General features: G+C 47.8%; 1 protein-coding gene across 2 annotated transcripts in view; it reads left to right on the top strand.

Annotated features, from left to right (window-relative positions):
- Positions 1 to 851: 851 nt before the first annotated feature.
- Positions 852 to 21,887, top strand: part of LOC144826062 (embryonic protein UVS.2-like) — a 152,870-nt gene continuing 131,834 nt past the window's right edge. Inside the window, exon 1 of one of the 2 annotated variants that reach the window (XM_078684369.1) lies at positions 852 to 937. The gene's annotated coding sequence lies outside the window, so the exon portion shown is untranslated. The remainder of the gene's footprint in view (positions 938 to 21,887) is intronic. The other variant, XM_078684370.1, reaches the window with a different exon arrangement.

The following is a 21,887-nucleotide window of genomic DNA, read 5'->3' as shown; positions in this document are numbered from 1 at the left end:
CTTGTGAATGGCTAAATAATATATCTACTGTCCCTTCAACCGCCTCCTTCTGTTTGGATGCATGCCTGCCTGTCTGCCTCGCATGTCTTCAAAGGTACCAGTTGAGGACGGATGTGGAGCCAATATAGTAAGTGGGTGGAGCCAGTGTAAGAAGTGGGTGTGGGTGTGGCCTCCTACGAAAAGTTTAGCACCTTTTGGCGTTTAGTAACATTAACAGCGTGGAATATTCGACATTGATTCCTGCCCATTCCCGCCCTGTGGATATTTGGGGGCCCTACCGCGCCTACATTGACAGGATTACCGCCGCCCAGCAGGCCTCAGCAGAAAATAACATTGATCCAACTGGGGTGGCTGAGGGGATTTGTTGGCCTGATCATCGCTATGCTTTGTGATAATACTCCGGCACATAACTCAATTAGTCCCCTCCCCGGGTTGTCAATTCCCTATGATGTCATTGGATATGTATTCTTTCCTGGTATATTGATTTTTGTGGATATGGACTGTGTACGTTTTTCAATTTTCTGCTACATTGTTTATATTTTATTGTGCCTCCCTCGATGCACTCATTTTCTTTGTAATTTTTGTTCTATATTGATTTTGAAAATGATAAATAAAAAATAAATAAATAAAAAAAGTTTAGCACCTGCCCGTAATATTTTACAAAGTAAGCACTGGACACACGGAATGTGTACGCTGTATTGTCAGGCTGGTTTAGATGAACAATCTGGAGCTTTGTGTAAGCGACGCGCTCAGCGCGAGGTGACAGACCTGTGTATTCGAGCTCCCGGTGACACATACACATGTATCTTGTTGACGGTCCATCGCTCTCTGCTGGCCCTGCCCGGCTGTACGTCACTTCCGCTGTAAACAGACGGGCTCTGCCGTGGCGCAGGGAGGAAGCGGCCTCTCCAGCGGCGCGCGGCGGCGGGATCAGCAGGTACTGCGTGGCCGAGGGGAGGGGACTCGGGTATTTATTTATTTTTTATTTTATTTTATTTAATGCGATTTTATATAGCGCGAACTTTACCCGAAGGTGTCAGAGCGCTTTACATAAGAACCAACCGTAGATGGGGAGGACATTACCTAGGCGGAGGCCGGGTAAAGTCCGCGCTTTATAAAAATGCATTAAATAAATAAATAAAAAATAAACTGCGGTCGGGGCATGGAAGGGGCAACCGGCCGATGTCGGGGGCTGCCCACCCCTGTTCACTCACCCCATGAGCATGTCAGAAGCTGGGGGCAGATTCACTTGGAAGTGAGTGGAGGGGCTCTGATCGCTCCCCACCCGTACTGCCCTGGGGTTGCCCCCAGGGTTGTTCCTTCTTGGGAGCTGCTGATCTTCACTCGAGTGTCCCGGATCGGGGCTGCTGCAGAGCTCCGACGCCACCCGGCTTTGGAGTATCCATCAAACCCGGTGCTGGGGAGGGGGGGTTCCTGCTGCAAGAACCCCCAGGTGCCGCTCTTCTGGAGAATTCCAAACGAGAAGGCGAGTAATAGTAGTGATTCGTCTACATTTTTCCGATGAGCACCATGTATTCTGGGGTTTCTAGATATGTAACACCGACCTATGGTCGAGCCTCCTACTCGGCACAAGAAGCAGCGCCAGAGACCCTGCAACGAAGGAACTAGCACCCTTTATCTTTCCAACGTTAATTCTAGGGTGACCAGGCGGACGGTCCCCGTTTTTAAAAAGCTGTACCAGCAAATTTTAAGAAATTTAGCTCATGTACTGGTTTTTAGAGAGGATCGACTAAAAACGGTGGGAGATGTTTTTTATGTTTTACAAAGCAGGGAAAGTTAGCACTTGTTTCAAGAAAACAATGTAATTAACAGGCAAAGCTGCTGGGTTAAAAAATGTATATCTTATGTATGTTCTTACTACCTGTTGAGTAATTCTCTGCCGAGGGCATTGCTTATAGTAAAACTGCAGTCCTTCTATTTTTGGGAAATGTCCCGGTTTTTGGCTTTAAAATTCTGGTCACCCTACGTTAATCCCGCGCCCCTCACCCCTCCCGTAGCTCCCTCTATTGTCTCGGGATCAGCAGGCTGCACACTGAGCTCTCCAGACGGCTCTATCACAAACAGGATCTTCTGGGTGACGTCAGGTTCACGCCATCGCCACCCCCACCTTGAAAAAGAGCTTGGGCTGGCAGCGGAAGAGGAGAATAGAACACCGAACAGAACACTAAATAGAAATCTTCCGTTGCAGAGAACTTTTCTTTTTTTCTTCCCCTCCGCTGCACAGTTACTTATTGTTCATACTGTATTCTTTATCCGTGGTTTGCTTACTTACTGTCAGCCTTCTAGGTAATGTAAGGCCCTTCGGATTTGCACAATATGTATGTGAATTGCTCTGATACCTACAGGTCTAGCTAGCGCTATACAGAACTTTACAAATAAAAATAGATACCTCAGAGACATTTTAGTATGTGTCAGTAATTTATAAAAAAACATATTTAGTTTAAAATGTAATACAACCCAGCAAACACATTTTTACTCCTACAAGTGGGGCTTTACCATTGTTTACAAGGTTTTTCAATACACTCTATCGCTCTTAGAGGTCACTTGCTTTGGCCTCGGCTCCTTCCCAAGATATCCGCCAGTACGCAAAGATCGTATCCTCCCAGAGTTAGAGACCAGTCAATGCCCAAAGCGGCCCAAGCAGAAGCCCAAATTTAACCCAACTCAGAGCAGTATCCACCCAAAAACCAGCCCAAAGATAAAACGCTCACATTTTACAAAATAGCCTTCATAAAAGATTATAAAATTAATTCTAAAGTGTATTTCATAAACTTATAGTAGGAGCAGGATCACTTGGCAACAATTGGCTCCTGCAATCTTGAATACATTTTATTGTGGCATGCCGCAGCGGCCGGGCCTGAGTCTTGCTGCACTGCAATAAAGTTTCCGGCAGCGCAGCTATCTTAGCCCCCAGGCCAGCACATGTAAACGTAATTGTTGTACTAGCACTGCAGTCTACGGTTGCTCATCATGAAGTGCTTGTTTGTTGTGTATGAAAATGCTTGTTAACCTATGAGTCCAGATTGTTTATCCTGCTGTGTTTCTTTCTGCGTTGGCCCCTTAGTTGCAGTTTCTACCGTTTTTTTAGGTCAAGTTATTTATAACTCGAACCTATTACTACTGAACCAAAGTCTCTTGAACCAGCCGGATTTCCTACAATGCATGTTAATTGTTCATCCGTGACGCTTCTCCAGCGCGCGCTTGGCCCGTTCCCTCCCACTCGCTCGCATCCCGCCCCCCTACCAGGCTCGCGCTTCTCCAGCGTGCCGAGAGCTTCACTTCAAAGGGATCCGCTCTCCTGCCCCCTGCTTCACACTTCAAAGGAATACGTCCCCCGCCCCCGCAATGCCGAGAGCATTTCCCGGGCGCTTTTCATTTTTTTTCTCTCCGCCGGAGCAGGAAGTATTTATAAAGTTTATAAAGTTCAGGTATTTATAAAGCGCACTACTCACCCAGAGGGTCTCAAGGCGCTGGAGGGAGGGGTTTACTTTTTATCGAATAGCCATGTTTTCAGTTCTTTTCTGAAGGAGATGTGATTCTGAGTAAGGCGGAGGTGGGTGGGGAGTGAGTTCCAGGTCTTGGCAGCTAGGAAGGAGAAGGATCTGCCACCCATGGTGGTTTTTCGGATGCGCGGGACTGCGGCGAGGGCTTGGTTGGATGATCTTAGTTGGCGGGTGGGATAGTAGAAGGACAGTCGGGTGTTGAGGCATTCGGGTCCTAGATTATAAAGGGACTTGTGTGCGTGGGTAAGAAGGCGGAAAGTAATTCTTTTGTTGACGGGAAGCCAGTGGAGGTTTTTTAAGTGACCGGTGATGTGCTCTTGGCGCGGGATGTCTAATATGAGTCTCGCTGATGCGTTTTGGATGCGCTGGAGTTTTTTCTGCAATTTTGTTGTAATTCCGGCGTAGAGTGTGTTGCCATAGTCCATAGGAAGAGTCATGCCTGTAAAGTTTTTTTTTTTCTTCCAGCCTCCTTCAGTTACTGGCTTTGAACGGGGTTGCTTGTTTTTTCTTCGGTTTAAAGGTCAACAAGGGCGCCCAAACGAGTCAGCACAGGACCTCGGGGAACATATTTTTGAGAACAACAGTGGTCCCATGCACAAGAAATATTCACAAAGCAATCAATATAGACACAATGGATACTATATTCGTTATGACATGTCCATCCGGACAGAGGTCGCAATCTTTTACTTGGTTGAAAATTTTAAGAAACAAAATTCCTTCAACAGTTCTTCGTAGTGGGGCACAAGCCTGTACCCTAACACATACAAATTGGCATGGTGAAGAGAATCATAAACAGAGCAGGGCTTTTAGGCAAAAAGCTACAGATTCCTGTGGTTGATATTTATAACAGTAATTCCAGTGGCACCATTACAGCTATATAACACATAGTATACGATTTTTTGTATATGGTGCACAGAGAAGTCGACGGCGTTTCGATCCCACTATATAATCATGGGGATCATCATCAGGACACTAATAATGCCTAAAGAATAAAAGCCTCTATAGCCGAGTGAGCCCTACCGAATGAGTCGGGGCAGGAGGGAGGAATTAGTTAATCGCTTTGCCAGGAAGACTGACGCTCCGACTGACCCGGACCCTTCCCCCATGGAACGCAATCGAGCATATCGCTGACGCGTTTACCCAAGGCGCCAGATTGTTGGACCGCCTGGTTACTTAACCAATTCCTCCCTCCCTGCCCTGACTCATTCGGTGGGCTCACTCGGCTATAGAGGCTTTTATTCTTTAGGCATTATTAGTGTCCTGATGATGATCCCCATGATTATATAGTGGGATCGAAACGCCGTCGACTTCTCTGTGCACCATATACAAAAAATCGTATACTATGTGTTATATAGCTGTAATGGTGCCACTGGAATTTCTGTTATGAATATCAACCACAGGAATCTGTAGCTTTTTGCCTAAAAGCCCTGCTCTGTTCATGATTCTCTTCACCATGCCAATTTGTATGTGTTAGGGTACAGGCTTGTGCCCCACTACGAAGAACTGTTGAAGGAATTTTGTTTCTTAAATTTTGCAACCAAGTAAAAGATTGCGACCTCTGTCCGGCTGGACATGTCATAACGAATATAGTATCCATTATGTCTATATTGATTGCTTTGTGAATATTTCTTGTGCATGGGACCACTGTTGTTCTCAAAAAAATGTTTTTTCTTCCAGCCTCCTTCAGTTACTGGCTATGAACGGGGTTGCTTGAAAACAAAGCCAGTGTTTGCTTATTATTATTTTTCTTCTTTAGTATCCGGTCACAATTAGCCTACACTGGCTTCGCATGAAGGCACACTTTCTAAAATGTAGACTTTGGTCAATCCGCCTACATGCTGCAAGCTAAAATTATGTAGGCGTTTATCTGAGCACCACTCAGCATCACCACATCATCACTCAGCGCTACCCCAGCATCGCTCAGCACCACCACATTATCACTCAGCACCACAACAGCCTCACTCAGCACCACCACAGCACCACTCAGCACCACCACAGCACCACACAGCACCACTCAGCACCACCACAGCACCACTCAGCACCACCACAGCACCACTCAGCACCACCACATCATCACTCGGCACCACCCCAGCATCACTCGGCACCACCCCAGCATCACTCGGCGCCACCCCAGCATCACTCGGCACCACCACATTATCACTCAACACCACCACAGCACCACTCAGCATCACTCAGCACCACCACAGCATCACTCAGCACCACCCCAGCATCACTCAGTCCCACCCCAGCATCATTCAGCACCACCCCAGCATCATTCAGCACCACCCCAGCATCACTCAGCGTCACCCCAGCATCACTCAGCGCCACCCCAGCATCACTCAGCGCCACCCCAACATCACTCAGCGCCACCCCAACATCACTCAGCGCCACCCCAGCATCACTCAGCGCCACCCCAGCATCACTCAGCGCCACCCCAGCATCACTCAGCGCCACCCCAGCATCACTCAGCGCCACCCCAGCATCACTCAGCGCCACCCCAGCATCACTCAGCGCCACCCCAGCATCACTCAGCACCACCACATTATCACTCAGCACCACCACATTATCACTCATCACCACCACAGCATCACTCAGTACCACCACAGCATCACTCAGCACCACCACAGCATCACTCAGCACCACAAAAGCGCCACTCGGCGCCACCCCAGCATCACTCAGTACCACCACAGCATCACTCAGTACCACCACAGCATCACTCAGCACCACCACAGCATCACTCAGCACCACAATAGCACCACTCAGCACCACCCCAGCATCACTCGGCGCCACCCCAGCATCACTCGGCGCCACCCCAGCATCACTCGGCGCCACCCCAGCATCACTCGGCGCCACCCCAGCATCACTCGGCGCCACCCCAGCATCACTCGGCGCCACCACATCATCACTCAGCGCCACCCCAGCATCACTCAGCGCACCCCAGCAATACTCTGCGCCACCACAGCACCACTCAGCACCACCACATTATCACTCAGCACCACCACAGCACCACTCAGCACCACCACAGCACCACTCAGCACCACCACAGCACCACTCAGCACCACCACAGCACCACTCAGCACCACCACAGCATCACTCAGCACCACCACAGCATCACTCAGCACCACCACAGCATCACTCAGTACCACAACAGCATCACTCAGCACCACCACAGCACCACTCAGCACCACCCCAGCATCACTCAGCGACACCCCAGCATCACTCAGCGCCACCCCAGCATCACGCAGCGCCACCCCAGCATCACGCAGCGCCACCCCAGCATCACTCAGCGCCACCCCAGCATCACTCAGCGCCACCCCAGCATCACTCAGCGCCACCCCAGCATCACTCAGCGCCACCCCAGCATCACTCAGCGCCACCCCAGCATCACTCAGCGCCACCCCAGCATCACTCAGCGCCACCCCAGCATCACTCAGCGCCACCCCAGCATCACTCAGCGCCACCCCAGCATCACTCAGCACCACCACAGCACCGCCCCAGCATCATTCAGCGCCACCCCAGCATCATTCAGCGCCACCCCAGCATCATTCAGCGCCACCCAAGCATCATTCGGGGCCACCCCAGCAGCACTCTGCGCCACCCCAGCAGCACTCTGCGCCACCCCAGCATCACTCTGCGCCACCCCAGCATCACTCTGCGCCACCCCAGCATCACTCTGCGCCACCCCAGCATCACTCTGCGCCACCCCAGCATCACTCTGCGCCACCCCAGCATCACTCTGCGCCACCCCAGCATCACTCTGCGCCACCCCAGCATCACTCAGCGCCACCCCAGCATCACTCTGCGCCACCCCAGCATCACTCTGCGCCACCCCAGCATCACTCAGCGCCACCCCAGCATCACTCAGCGCCACCCCAGCATCACTCAGCGCCACCCCAGCATCACTCAGCGCCACCCCAGCATCACTCAGCGCACCCCAGCATCACTCAGCGCCACCACAGCACCACTCAGCACCACTCAGCACCACCACATTATCACTCAGCACCCCCACAGCATCACTCAGCACCACCACAGCACCACCACAGCACCACCACAGCACCACCACAGCACCACCACAGCACCACTCAGCACCACCACAGCACCACCACAGCACCACTCAGCACCACCACAGCATCACTCAGCACCACCACAGCACCACTCAGCACCACCACAGCACCACTCAGCACCACCACAGCACCACTCAGCACCACCACAGCATCACTCAGCACCACCCCAGCATCATTCAGCACCACCCCAGCATCACTCGGCGCCACCCCAGCATCACTCGGCGCCACCCCAGCATCACTCGGCGCCACCCCAGCATCACTCGGCGCCACCCCAGCATCACTCGGCGCCACCCCAGCATCACTCGGCGCCACCCCAGCATCACTCGGCGCCACCCCAGCATCACTCGGCGCCACCCCAGCATCACTCATCACCACCACAGCATCACTCAGTACCACCACGTCACCACTCACCACCACCACAGCACCACTCAGCGCCACCCCTGCATCATTCAGTGGCACCCCAGCATCACTCAGCGCCACCACAGCACCACTCAGCACTACCACAGCTCCACTCAGCACCAATCAGCACCACCACAGCATCTCAGCACCACCACAGCATCACTCAGCACCACCACAGCATCACTCAGCACCATCCCAGCATCACTCAGCGCCACCCCAGCATCACTCAACGCCACCCCAGCATCACTCAGCGCCACCCCAGCATCACTTCGCGCCACTCCAGCATCACTCAGCGCCACCCCAGCATCACTCAGTGCACCCCAGCACCACCCAGCACCACCACAGCACCACTCAGCACCACTCAGCACCACCACATTATCACTCAGCACCACCACAGCACCACTCAGCACCACCACAGCATCACTCAGCACCACCACAGCACCACTCAGCACTACCACAGCACCACTCAGCACCACCACAGCACCACTCAGCACCACCACAGCACCACTCAGCACCACCACAGCACCACTCTGCACCACCACAGCATCACTCAGCACCACCACAGCATCACTCAGCGCCACCCCAGCATCACTCAGCGCCACCCCAGCATCACTCAGCGCCACCCCAGCATCACTCAGCGCCACCCCAGCATCACTCAGCGCCACCCCAGCATCACTCAGCGCCACCCCAGCATCACTCAGCGCCACCCCAGCATCACTCAGCGCCACCCCAGCATCACTCAGCGCCACCCCAGCATCACTCAGCGCCACCCCAGCATCACTCAGCGCCACCCCAGCATCACTCAGCGCCACCCCAGCATCACTCAGCGCCACCCCAGCATCACTCAGCGCCACCCCAGCATCACTCAGCGCCACCCCAGCATCACTCAGCGCTACCCCAGCATCACTAAGCACCACCACATTATCACTCAGCACCACCACAGCATCACTCAGTACCACCACGTCACCACACACCACTACCACAGCACCACTCAGCGCCACCCCAGCATCATTCAGTGGCATCCCAGCATCACTCAGCGTTACCACAGCACCACTCAGGACTACTACAGCACCACTCAGCACCAATCAGCACCACCACAGCATCTCAGCACCACCACAGCATCACTCAGCACCATCCCAGCATCACTCAGCGCCACCACAGCATCACTCAGCGCCACCACAGCATCACTCAGAGCCAACCCAGCATCACTCAGCGCCACCCCTGCATCACTCAGCACCACCCCAGCATCACTCAGCGCCACCACAGCACCACTCAGCACCACCACAGCACCACCACATTATCACTCAGCACCACCACAGCACCACTCAGCACCACCACAGCATCATTCAGCGCCACCCCAGCATGATTCAGCACCACCCCAGCATCACTCAGCGCCACCCCAGCATCACTCAGAGCCAGCATGACTCAGCGCAACCCCAGCATCACTCATCACCACCACAGCATCACTCAGCACCACCACAGCATCACTCAGCACCACCACAGCACCACTCAGCGCCACCCCAGCATCACTCAGCGCAACCACAGCATCACTCAGCGCAACCACAGCATCACTCAGCACCACCACAGCATCACTCAGCACCACCACAGCATCACTCAGCACCACCACAGCACTACTCAGCACCACCCCAGCATCTCTCGGCGCCACCCCGGCATCACTCAGCGCCACCCCAGCATCTCTCAGCGCTACCCCAGTATCACTCAGCGCCACCACCACATTATCACTCAGCACCACCACATTATCTGGAAAAGGTAAAAAGTGAGAATGAATATGGGTTGATTTTTGGAATTTAGAATGGTGAGGGAATTTGAAGTGAGTGGCAATTGTTAGTCAGTTGGAAGATAGCCTCTTATCCTGCACCAATCGCTTCCTGTTTCAAATTTTGAAGTACTGAAGGGGCGCCAAAGGCAAGGTTGTCTGCGCCATCCGTGTCTGTACAGTACTCAGAACCTGGGTCAGATCACCAGGCGAGCAGCACGCACGGCAGAAACAGCTGAAGTTGTTTTGTGAGGGCAAAGGAAGCAGACTCCATTATCTGCACTTTGAATGGGGCCTGAGAAGTGAGAACAAAAAGGGATAAAACCTAGTGAAATGCCAATAACACAATTTCTTATCGCGTTACCAAAACATAGCGCTTTAAAACCCTGGGGGTGGTGCGGGCGCTCAAGGCACACGTGTTCAAGCAAAGCAGGCCACAAGGAGGACTACTTTAGTTGTAGTGTTAATATGTTTGATGACCTTAATTAAATGTGATGATGTGTCTTGCTTGAGTCACACTCCCGGCTTTGAAGATGTGCTCAGGGTAAACATCAGTTTGTCTGTTTCTAAACACAGGGGTCTGACTGTTTAGGAGCACATCTTTTCCCAGTTACCTCCATAAAGATGTCCTGTGTGCCTCCCTCTCTATGTTAGAGGCTGGTCTGTTCGTGTGATCTGTGTTGTCTCTCTAGCATATAAGGTTATTTCCATGCTATGGATTCTACGGAGTCAAGTAAGACTGTCTTTTTATCTGTCCGTCTGTCTGTCTATCTATCTATCCACATTTAAATGTAAACATTAGTGTCTACCCACATTTAAAGTTACTTTTTATTGATGGTCCTGGAGTCTCTTCATCTGTCTGTCTGTCTACCTACATGACTACCTACCTAATCCATCTAGCCACCTACCCATCCATACCTCAATACATCCCTTGCATCTTTGCTCCCACCCTTCCATCTATCTCTCAGTCCATCCCCTCCTCTCTAGGGCACATTGGTGGGCAGATAATGGCCTCCCCATGTGTTCTTGTGAGCCCTCTCACTCGCCGTGGGTGTGACCCCTGACGTGGAATTAGCTGCTGGCTGGTAGGTGTCTGTCAGCCACAGTGCGGCCGCCCGGAGCTGAACAATTGGTCACGGTGCTGAAGGCTTTGTGGGGCGTCACTGGTGGAGCGCACGGACTGTGGGAAAGCCCGGGCTGTCGCAGCAGCTCCTCTGTGAGGGGGCCCTGCCTCCAATTTATACTGTGACATAGCGGCTAATTTTCAGAGTAGGCAAGTGGTGCAGATTGTCAACAGTCAAAGCCCCTGCTAAATAGGACATCAAATTGGCGCGACTCTTACAGGGTGTACACAACACAAAACACATCAATCCATGGTAATTGGTAAATCAGTCGTGAAGTCACTTCACAACTGATTTACCAATTACCATGGATGGGTCGATGTCTAAAGTCCCATGCAGCCTGGTGTGTGTGAAATTAAATTCAGGTTTGATATGCTTTATTACATCAAAAAAGGCAATTTTTGTTGGCTCTTAGCGCTCAGTGAACTTTACCACTGCTAACCAGTGCTAAAGTGCTTGCGCTCTTTCCTTTAAACATGATATAAAATTGGCTTACACCGAATTGGCAAATTATATTTACTTGTAAGTCTCTAGAAATGTGGTTCTACATGTACCCAGGGATTGTACATTAAATGCTGCTAGTGGGCCTGCAACACTTATTGTGCCACTTACGTAAATAGCCTATTTAAACATGTGTCAAGGCCAGGGCCTGTCATTGCAGTCTGCCTGTGCAGTTGTAAAACTGCCGTTTTAACCTGGCGCCTAAAAATATTCCCTTTTACTACATATGTCACCAGGATGTCACCACTAGCGCAAGCCCTTACCATAAGGCAGAGTGCTGCGTGCAGTGTATGTAAATGGTTTGGCATATACTTTTAGGTTTTATATGTCCCGGAATAGGCAAGGCTGAATTGCTACCCTTTTTCTTTGTGTAATTCTTACATTTTTCACAATCCCATGACTTCAGTGATGTACAGGCAACATTGATGGCAGCACCCACACTCTGAAAAGTGTTATAGTGCCACTGGACTGGGTGCCTTTGTGTGAATTTGTCATGCTTTATGGCTAGGGTGCCATGTGAGGAATGTCCATGCCTTCTGGCAGCCCGGGTGCTAATGTGTGCTATTTCCATTGTTTCTGGCCTCAGTCACCTGGAGGCTCTGTAGGAATGTCTGTGATTTATGACTGGGTATCCTGGTACTTCATAATGTAATCATTTATTATGCTTTAAAAGTTAATACAATCTAATATGCAATGAAAAATGTGGTGAAAAATGCTTTGTCTTTCTGTCTCAAAAATTTTCTTGGGGGACAACCCCCCAAACTCCCCCTAGTAGTGGTTGCTCACTGCCCTTGCTCGCTACACACCATGTGGGGTCTGCTCTTACTTTTACTTTGTTCTCTCTGATTCACTACTTGTGTCTATTTTTGGTGCACTCTGAAAGAATGTCTCTGGGTACATATGACTGGGTGGGTACCCTGGTGCTCTTTAAGGTCATCATCTACTATTTACTGTGGGAAACAACCTTTACAACGCAACTTTTACAACGAACTACCATTACAACGAAATTTTTACAACGCAAAAACCATTATAACGCATGTATTTACAACGCATTTTTTACAACGCAGGTACCTTTACAACGCATACCATTACAACGTAAGTATTGGTAAGTATATAATTATATTTTAAATTTTATATGTTTGGGTTTTTTTAAGGGGTATTTTTAGGGTTCAGGGTCAGTTTTTGGGTAAAGGGGTATTTTTAGGGTTCAGAGTCAGTTTTTAGTTTTTGGGTAAAGGGGTATTTTTAGGGTTCAGGGTCAGTTTTAAGTTTTTGGGTAAAGGGGTATTTTTAGGGTTCAGGGTCAGTTTTCAGTTTTTGGGTAAAAGGGTATTTTTAGGGTTCAAGGTCAGTTTTCAGTTTTTGGGTAAAGGGGTATTTTTAGGGTTCAGGGTCAGTTTTGGGTTTTTGGTATTTTTAGGGTTAAGGGTCAGTTTTCAGTTTTTGGGAAAAGCGGTATTTTTAGGGTTCAGGGTCAGTTTTCAGTTTTGGGGTAAAAGGGTATTTTTAGGGTTCAGGGTCAGTTTTGGGTTTTTGGGGTTCAGGGTCAGTTTTGGGTTTTTGGTATTTTTAGGGTTAAGGGTCAGTTTTCAGTTTTTGGGAAAAGGGGTATTTTTAGGGTTCAGGGTCAGTTTTGGGTTTTTGGGGTACAGGGTATTTTTAGGGTTCAGGGTCAGTTTTGGGTTTTTGGGTTAAGGGGTATTTTTAGGGTTCAGGGTCAGTTTTGGGTTTTTGGGTAAAGGGGTATTTTTAGGGTTCAGGGTCAGTTTTCAGTTTTTGGGTAAAAGGGTATTTTTAGGGTTCAAGGTCAGTTTTCAGTTTTTGGGTAAAGGGGTATTTTTAGGGTTCAGGGTCAGTTTTGGTTTTTTGGTATTTTTAGGGTTAAGGGTCAGTTTTCAGTTTTTGGGAAAAGGGGTATTTTTAGGGTTCAGGGTCAGTTTTCAGTTTTTGGGTAAAGGGGTATTTTTAGGGTTCAGGGTCAGTTTTGGGTTTTTGGTATTTTTAAGGTTAAGGGTCAGTTTTGGGTTTTTGGGGTACAGGGGTATTTTTAGGGTTCAGGGTCAGTTTTTGGTTTTTGGGGTACAGGGCAAAAATAAAATTAAATTAAATCAATTAAATTAAATTAAATAACATTACATTAAATTAAAATAGATTATTTGTAATTATTTTAAATTAAAAAAATTAATATATACTTACCAATACTTACGTTGTAATGGTATGCGTTGTAAAGGTACCTGCGTTGTAAATACATGCGTTGTAAATACATGCGTTGTAATAGTTTTTGCGTTGTAAAAATTTCGTTGTAATGGTATGCGTTGTAAAAGTATGAATTGTAATGTCATACATCCATTTACTTTGCTTTGAAAGTTGATACAATCGAATATGTAATGAAAAATGTGCTGTAAAATTCACCATTTTGGTCAGTCTTTTTCCCAAATTTTCTTGGGGGTAGAACCCCCCAAATCCCCCTAGTAGTGGTCGGGCTCGCTCGCTACACTCACTCGCTATGCGCCGGGCGGGGGCTGGTCTGGTGAAATTTGCCAGGGCTCCTTTCAGTTCCCAGTCCGTCCCTGCTCAGCGCTACCCCAGCATCACTCAGCGCTACCCCAGCATCACTCAGCGCTACCCCAGCATCACTCAGCGCTACCCCAGCATCACTCAGCGCTACCCCAGCATCACTCAGCGCTACCCCAGCATCACTCAGCGCTACCCCAGCATCACTCAGCGCTACCCCAGCATCACTCAGCGCTACCCCAGCATCACTCAGCGCTACCCCAGCATCACTCAGCGCTACCCCAGCATCACTCAGCGCCACCCCAGCATCAGTCAGCGCCACCCCAGCATCAGTCAGCGCCACCCCAGCATCGCTCAGCGCCACCGAAGCATCGCTCAGCGCCACCGAAGCATCGCTCAGCACCACCACAGCATCGCTCAGCGCCACCGAAGCATCGCTCAGCACCACCACAGCATCGCTCAGCACCACCACAGCATCACTCAGCACCACCGCAGCATCACTCAGCACCACCGCAGCATCGCTCAGCACCACCGCAGCATCGCTCAGCACCACCGCAGAATAGCTCAGCACCCACCACAGCTTCACTCAGCACCACCACAGCAACGCTCAGCACAACCACAGCATCGCTCAGCGCCACCACAGCATCATTATGCGCCACCACAGCATCATTATGCGCCACCACAGCATCACTCGGGGCCACCACAGGATCACTCGGGGCCACCACAGCATCACTCGGGGCCCCCACAGCATCACTCGGGGCCCCCACAGCATCACTCGGGCCCCCACAGCATCACTCGGGGCCCCCACAGAATCACTCGGGGCCCCCACAGCATCACTCGGGGCCTCCACAGCATCACTCGGGGCCTCCACAGCATCACTCGGGGCCTCCACAGCATCACTCGGGGCCTCCACAGCATCACTCGGGCCTCCACAGCATCACCCGGGCCTCCACAGCATCACCCGGGGCCTCCACAGCATCACCCGGGGCCTCCACAGCATCACCCGGGGCCTCCACAGCATCACCCGGGGCCTCCACAGCATCACCCGGGGCCTCCACAGCATCACCCGGGGCCTCCACAGCATCACCCGGGGCCTCCACAGCATCACCCGGGGCCTCCACAGCATCACCCGGGGCCTCCACAGCATCACCCGGGGCCTCCACAGCTCACCCGGGGCCTCCACAGCATCACCCGGGGCCTCCACAGCATCACCCGGGGCCTCCACAGCATCACCCGGGGCCTCCACAGCATCACCCGGGGCCTCCACAGCATCACCCGGGGCCTCCACAGCATCACCCGGGGCCTCCACAGCATCACCCGGGGCCTCCACAGCATCACCCGGGGCCTCCACAGCATCACTCGGGGCCTCCACTGCATCACTCGGGGCCTCCACTGCATCACTCGGGGCCTCCACTGCATCACTCGGGGCCTCCACTGCATCACTCGGGGCCTCCACTGCATCACTCGGGGCCTCCACTGCATCACTCGGGGCCTCCACTGCATCACTCGGGGCCTCCACTGCATCACCCAGGGGCCTCCACAGCATCACCCAGGGGCCTCCACAGCATCACCCAGGGGCCTCCACAGCATCACCCAGGGGCCTCCACAGCATCACCCAGGGGCCTCCACAGCATCACCCAGGGGCCTCCACAGCATCACCCAGGGGCACCACAGCATCACCCAGGGGCCCCACAACATCACTCAGGGGCACCACAACATCACTATGCGCTACCACAGCATCACTTAACGCCACAGCATCACTCGTCGCCACCACAACATCACTCCGCGCCATCACAGCATCAGTCTGTGCAACCATTCAACAACTGGTTCAAATATGTTCTCTCAATATTTCAAACTTTATTACGAATGTCACAAAAAGATATTAATATTTCACTTCTGTTCTTGGATTTTCGTCACAATAAAATCCACTGAATATAATCTTCTCAAAAGTTATTTACAAAAGTTTAAGCTATTGCCATTATAAATTACAATCACTTTTATTTAAGTATTAATTATTTAAAAAAAATTAAAAGCCATTGTTATTTGTAATATCAATACATCTAAGTCACGTAAATACAAAACATGTTGCATTACAAATGCTATAGGTGTCACATTTGCGAAAGTTATAACAATTGGCATTGTAAATGACAAAGCTATTAATTTAGCTATTTTCAAAACCAACACATAAATAAAAAAAATTGTCATTTACAAGACCAATAGCTCAAACGTTCCTAATGCGAGACCTATTGCATTGCAAATGCTTGTTTCCCTTTTATCCTGCTGATTTTTCTTTTCATTTAGTCTGTTTTCTGTAACACTTGTAATGCTTACTCTTTTGTTGTGCGTTTTGTCACTTCATCACTCAACTTGTATGTTATTTTACTACCGTTTTTCTTGCCAAATTTACATTTGTTTATTATTTTTCATTTTGTTTATTATGTTTTCTGCCATTTAGTCTGTTATTTCACTCCTCTGCTGCTAGCTAATATGACTATTTCCCCCCCAATTTTTACACAGTATTTTTCTGCTTTTTGTGTATTTCGGTGGGTGGGGGCTCTCTGTGTGGGGGGGGCTCTTTGTGGGGGGGCTCTGTGTGTGTGGGGAGGCTCTGTGTGTGTGGGGAGGCTCTGTGTGTGGGGGGGGGCTCTGTGTGTGTGTGTGTGGGGGGGCTCTGTGTGTGTGGGGGGCTCTGTGTGTGTGGGGGGCTCTGTGTGTGTGGGGGGGCTCTTTGTGTGTGTGTGGGGGGCTCTTTGTGTGTGTGGGTGGGGGGCTCTTTGTGTGTGTGGGTGGGGGGGCCCTGTGTATGTGTGTGTGGCTCTGTATGTGTGTGTGTGGCTCTGTGTGTGTGTGTGTGTGTGTGTGTGTGGCTCTGTGTGTGTGTGGACTCTGTGTGTGTGCGTAGCTGTGTGTCTGTATGTGGGTGCAAATGCAATAATTCTCGCATTTGTGAGAGATTAAGCTATTACTCTCTACTACTCTCTACTAGTAGTCAGCCAATAGCTCTAACTTTAACAAAGACAAGACCATTGCACTGTAAATGCTTGTTCTCAAAAAGAGGGTAGTAGAAAATATATAGAAAATATATATTGTCACGTTGGGGATATTGAGTAGTAGTGGTATATAGTTCCCTTGGGTTGTGCCCATATTAAGAGTACCTACATTGTGTTTTTTTATCAAAACATTCTGTCACTGTTCGACCCAGGGTATGTCATCATTCAGGCCCTACTTATGGGTGCGAAGACAAAACAATCTGAGTTGTTCCCTTTTAAAGAGCAATGCTGCATTGCACACTAGGTTGGCTTTCAGGATTGTCGATCTTAGATCTTCTGATGAGTTTATAGAAATGGTTGCTCATCTTAGTTGCACTGCATCCACATTGGATGATACTTCTATGTGCCCCTATCTGATCCTAATAGCTTCAGTCATCATCTCTACATAGTAAAGCTTGCATGGGCAAGTGATGAGATACACCCAGTTCTTGGAGTTACAATTGGTGTGTTGTCTTTGTGTTAATGTAAATCTGTTGACTGAGTTCTTTTGAGTGTGGGGTGAAAGGACATGCTGTACAAGAGCTGCATGGGTAGTGGTCAGTCACTGGGGGTGTGCCCATAAACAGGGTTGTCCTGGATCTTTTCTGGATGGATCATGGTCTCGCATTTACAAGTTGGTCTTTCAGGTTCTGGGTACTCTTGGTTGCAAACCATGGTCATACCGATATCATTCAGCCTGTATTCAAATCGTTACATCTGTTTCATAATGATGTTCTTGATTTTGTTAGACTGTGGAGTAAAGGTGATCACGCATTTGATAACATCTTCAGTTGATTGTGTTGTATTTTCTAAAAGGGCCTCATGGTTATTATTGGGGGCCCTTTTCTCTGCTCGTCTGATCACTCTTAGTGGATAATTCCTTGCCAGGTTGTTCCTCAGGGTTTTGGCTTGCATGTCATAATCTACCAGAGTGCTGCAATTCCTCTGTATACATAAGAATTGACTGAAGGGTGGATTATCACCTAGAGCTCTTGGATGGTGGCCATTAAAAGTAGGCAGACTATTGCAGTCAGTATTCTTCTGGTAAGTTGTTGTGCAACGTGCTCCATGGTTGATGGAGATCACAAGGTATCTCTATCGAGGTGGGACCTGGTGAACTTCGGGAAGGGGTCTAGGGTATTAACTCATTTGCTAAATTTGTGACATCTGGCCCCATCACCTTTACAGAACATGAGAATATTGTCAATGTATAATTTCCAGGTGATGATATTCATCTGGTAGGGGTTGGATGGTGTGAATATATGATGAAATTCAAAATAGATCATGTATTAACAGGCCAGGCTTGAGGCTAAGGCACTGCCCATCAAAGTGCCTTGTATTTGGTGGTATACCTGAAATTTGTGCTTAAAGAAGTTGTTTTTCAAGGCCATAATGGTGCATTCCATGATAAAGTCTACCAGTGCTGTGGTAATCAGTGTTGCTGCTCTGAGGCAGGTATCTATAACCTCAGTTGTTGCATCCTGGGGAATATTTGTGTATAGAGCTTCAACATCGAGGGTCATCAGATGTTGATCTTCTCTGGGTTGGCCACTTGGTGATCAAGTTGAGCGCCAAGAAACCGTTTCGGTGAACGTGCGCGGTATAAAATATTTTAACATAACATAACATAACATCTCATGTGTCTTTTAGGAATAAGGGTATGTTTTGGACCAAAGGTCAAGGAAAGAAATCACAGAATTGGCTAACTGGTTCTAAATGGGATCCGATGCCGGAGACCATAGGTCTTGCAGGTGAATCCTTTTATGTATTTTGGGTAATACATAAAAGTATGTTATTTTTGGGGATGTCATGTTGATTGTCCATCTTCTGATCTGGTTAAGACCTACACCCTTTTCTCAGGAACAGTGACACGCCGACCTTGATTTGATTATATCTCCTCCACAACCTTTCTTGTCATCTTTAGGAAAAACATCCTTTGGAATTATCAAGATAGACAGAAGCATCTGAAGCCTGTCGTGATACTATAGATGAGAACATTTTCACTAGTAAAAAAAACCAAGCATAGGCATAGCGAATAAGTCTTGCCTTTGGGACCATATAAGTGGTTAGCTATGCAGCACAGGAGCTGTGTGTTTACAAATATTAGAAAGAAGACAGAGCAACTAATCACATTTCGTTTAACAGTGATAGTTACTCTGGACAATTTTTATTATATGTGCTTGAAGCTTTACGCTTATAAATTGATCTTAATATGAATTATAACATATTCAGCTATTTTTTAAATGAATGTATCTGTACTAGAGCATCGGTAACTTGTAAAGAAGGTGCCTGTAAAAAACAGTGGTGCACTATATTTATGAGCTTAATGCAAAAGTAGAGTCTTATGGAAGACGGTCCCCCCTTTAATTATTTTGCAGACATATGAAGTAGAAGAGCTATGATTTAAATAGTTGATAGTAGTCCTTCCAAGTTTCTGCTTAGTCCACATATGTCTCGCTTTGAACGGATTGAGAGTACCACTAGACCATAGAGTTTTAACACAAATCAGTGGCTTTTAGCATAAACACAGGTTTTGACAGCAGGTATTATATATGTGTATTACGTTTCCCTACGTAGATTTTTTTAAAAAGGCGAATAAAGGAAGCGTGTAACTTTACTTTTAGTCTGATAAGCATGGTGAGTTGTCTCCATGCTGTAGATTGAGCCATTTGGGCAACCATTTTCCGATATAGAGGTAATTGGGGTAAATAATCTGTCTAATGTGGTATCTCGCCATTCTACATCTCCTGCATGAGCAAGGCTAAAGTACAGAATGTTTTAATAATTTGTGATAATAATTTGTGTTATTTTAATATAATGTAAAATCATTCATTACAGAACAATTTTAACACAAGAACTTTTTATCTTTTGTATGCAATGGTTTTAATTAATCAAGCATAATAAAATAAACTTCAAACTTCATCTCCTGCATGACTGGGTGCCCCTCGACCTACTGGATTATGCACAATATTGGGGTGGGATGTGGTGATACGTAAGGCCATGGTCCTGCTATAATGGGTGTGTGGAGGGTGGGCTATTATCCATCATCTTGGTTTTTACTGTTATCACAAACTTTGAGCTACATGGGGATTGGATATTGTTATTTCGTTCTAGGCAGCAGACTGGAAAGTATGGGTGGGCTCGTATTTGAGTTCTAGGCCACATTGCTGATTACTAATATACATCTCTTGGATTTATAGATACTGTTTACTAGCATTCGGGGTATTTTACCCATGAACTCTGTTACCCTTATTTGAATATGGTGCTAAATAAGAGGTGAGACCGTAGCAGATTGAGGTGCCTGTTGTTTGACCGGCTTGTGAATTTGAAGCTGAGATTGTTTCTGTATGATGGAATGTTAACACAGTGTTTCTTTCTTTTAAAATTTTTTGACAGTTTGAATGTGAACTCAGACTAAGTATTGGCTCTTCCGTTGTTTCTAACATAGGAGGACCCCTTTAACAGGAGCATTTTATCTCTTGACCTTCGACTAAGGGTACTGTTTGCAGAAACTTCATTTGTGCTGATTCTCGTGACTAGTTGTGAGGTATATAGATTCTGTTAATAATGGATTGGAGACTGTTATAACACATTGGGATTGTGCCACCCTATTGATTGATATACAATCAATTTGTTTCCATGTTAACTCAGTATCCTCTTATTTCTTAACTTTTAATATAATTTTTGTATGTACTTACAAGTGACAATATTGTCAAACCCTTATCTTAAAGAACTTTGGTTGCACTAATTCTTGAATGTTTTCCTAATATGCGAACGTGAATGCCTGGGATGACCAAACCTTGGCGACGCAATCTAGTGAGGACTTACATATTTCTGTCACAGATTATTAATACCTAGGTGCTTTCTGTGTAAGTTGAGATGTTACTGTATATGGCTGAGGTATCCACTTCCTGACCCTTAACGTGTTTCTCACCTTTTACTGTGATGCTTTTGCTTATGAATCAATTTCTCCTCTATTTATATATCAGGACTGTGTCCCTATATTTTCTTTCTTCTCCTTTTTTCTGCCTGTATCTTCTTTAATTCCTTTTTGTGCGATCTACCTACTGGCACAGTTAAATACTGTTTTTGAAACAGTGCATGTTTCAACAAATATGCCGACTCTGTGCACCGCAGCACGGAGGAAACAACATGCTCTCTTAGCGAGATTTGTAATAACTTTCATGTCACGGGGAAAATATCTCTTGTTTCTTCGATTTAATAATTGAAATGTAATTCATATGTATGTTTTGTGTATATGCCTATTTTTTGCTTTGGGTCTATATGTATGTTGTGTAAGGTCTAGTTGTAATGTGTCACTTGCTTTTATCTTGTATTGTGAATACATGTTGTTATAAGTATATTTATGTTTGTGTATATCATGATTATTACAGCCCTGATGAAGTTCCCGTGGCACTAGGCGAATGAAACGCGTTGGCTGTGCCGTTTTTACGAAAAGAATGAACACGAATAAAAAGAAGAACTTTCCAAAAAAACTTCCGCTCAACTGACTTTTTTTGGAGTGCACCTTCCTTTTCTATGGACAGATAGAGCACATGTGTTTATATTAAAAAAATTGATCTTTGTCACTGTCCACTAGACCATCTTAAGGACGTTGAGAGTATTGTTAAAAAAGGGCCCTTATCTATACACAAAAAAGGGAAAACCAGCAATTAGCGTGTAATATTTGTCATTTAATCAGATAGTTAAAGAGAAAAAGATGTATACACTCCCTTGTGATATGAAAAGTGACTTGATTGGAGAATAGAATTCTTTAAAAAATATATATTTTATTGATAAATTGCATGACCGACACATAGGCAGTAATTACATACAATACTTGCAAGTTACATTTAGCACCGCACTTGGGACAAAGGCCGGAAAAACATATGCATTAAACAGTTGTTTCCCTGTCTCTACTTCTCCGCATTTCCAGTTCCACCACAGGTGATACACAT

The sequence above is a fragment of the Lissotriton helveticus genome, chromosome 3_2 (genome assembly GCF_964261635.1).
Source record: "Lissotriton helveticus chromosome 3_2, aLisHel1.1, whole genome shotgun sequence".
NCBI classification, from domain to species: domain Eukaryota; kingdom Metazoa; phylum Chordata; class Amphibia; order Caudata; family Salamandridae; genus Lissotriton; species Lissotriton helveticus.
Note: the sequence above shows the minus strand (reverse complement) of the source record. Positions and strands in the feature narration are given on the sequence as shown.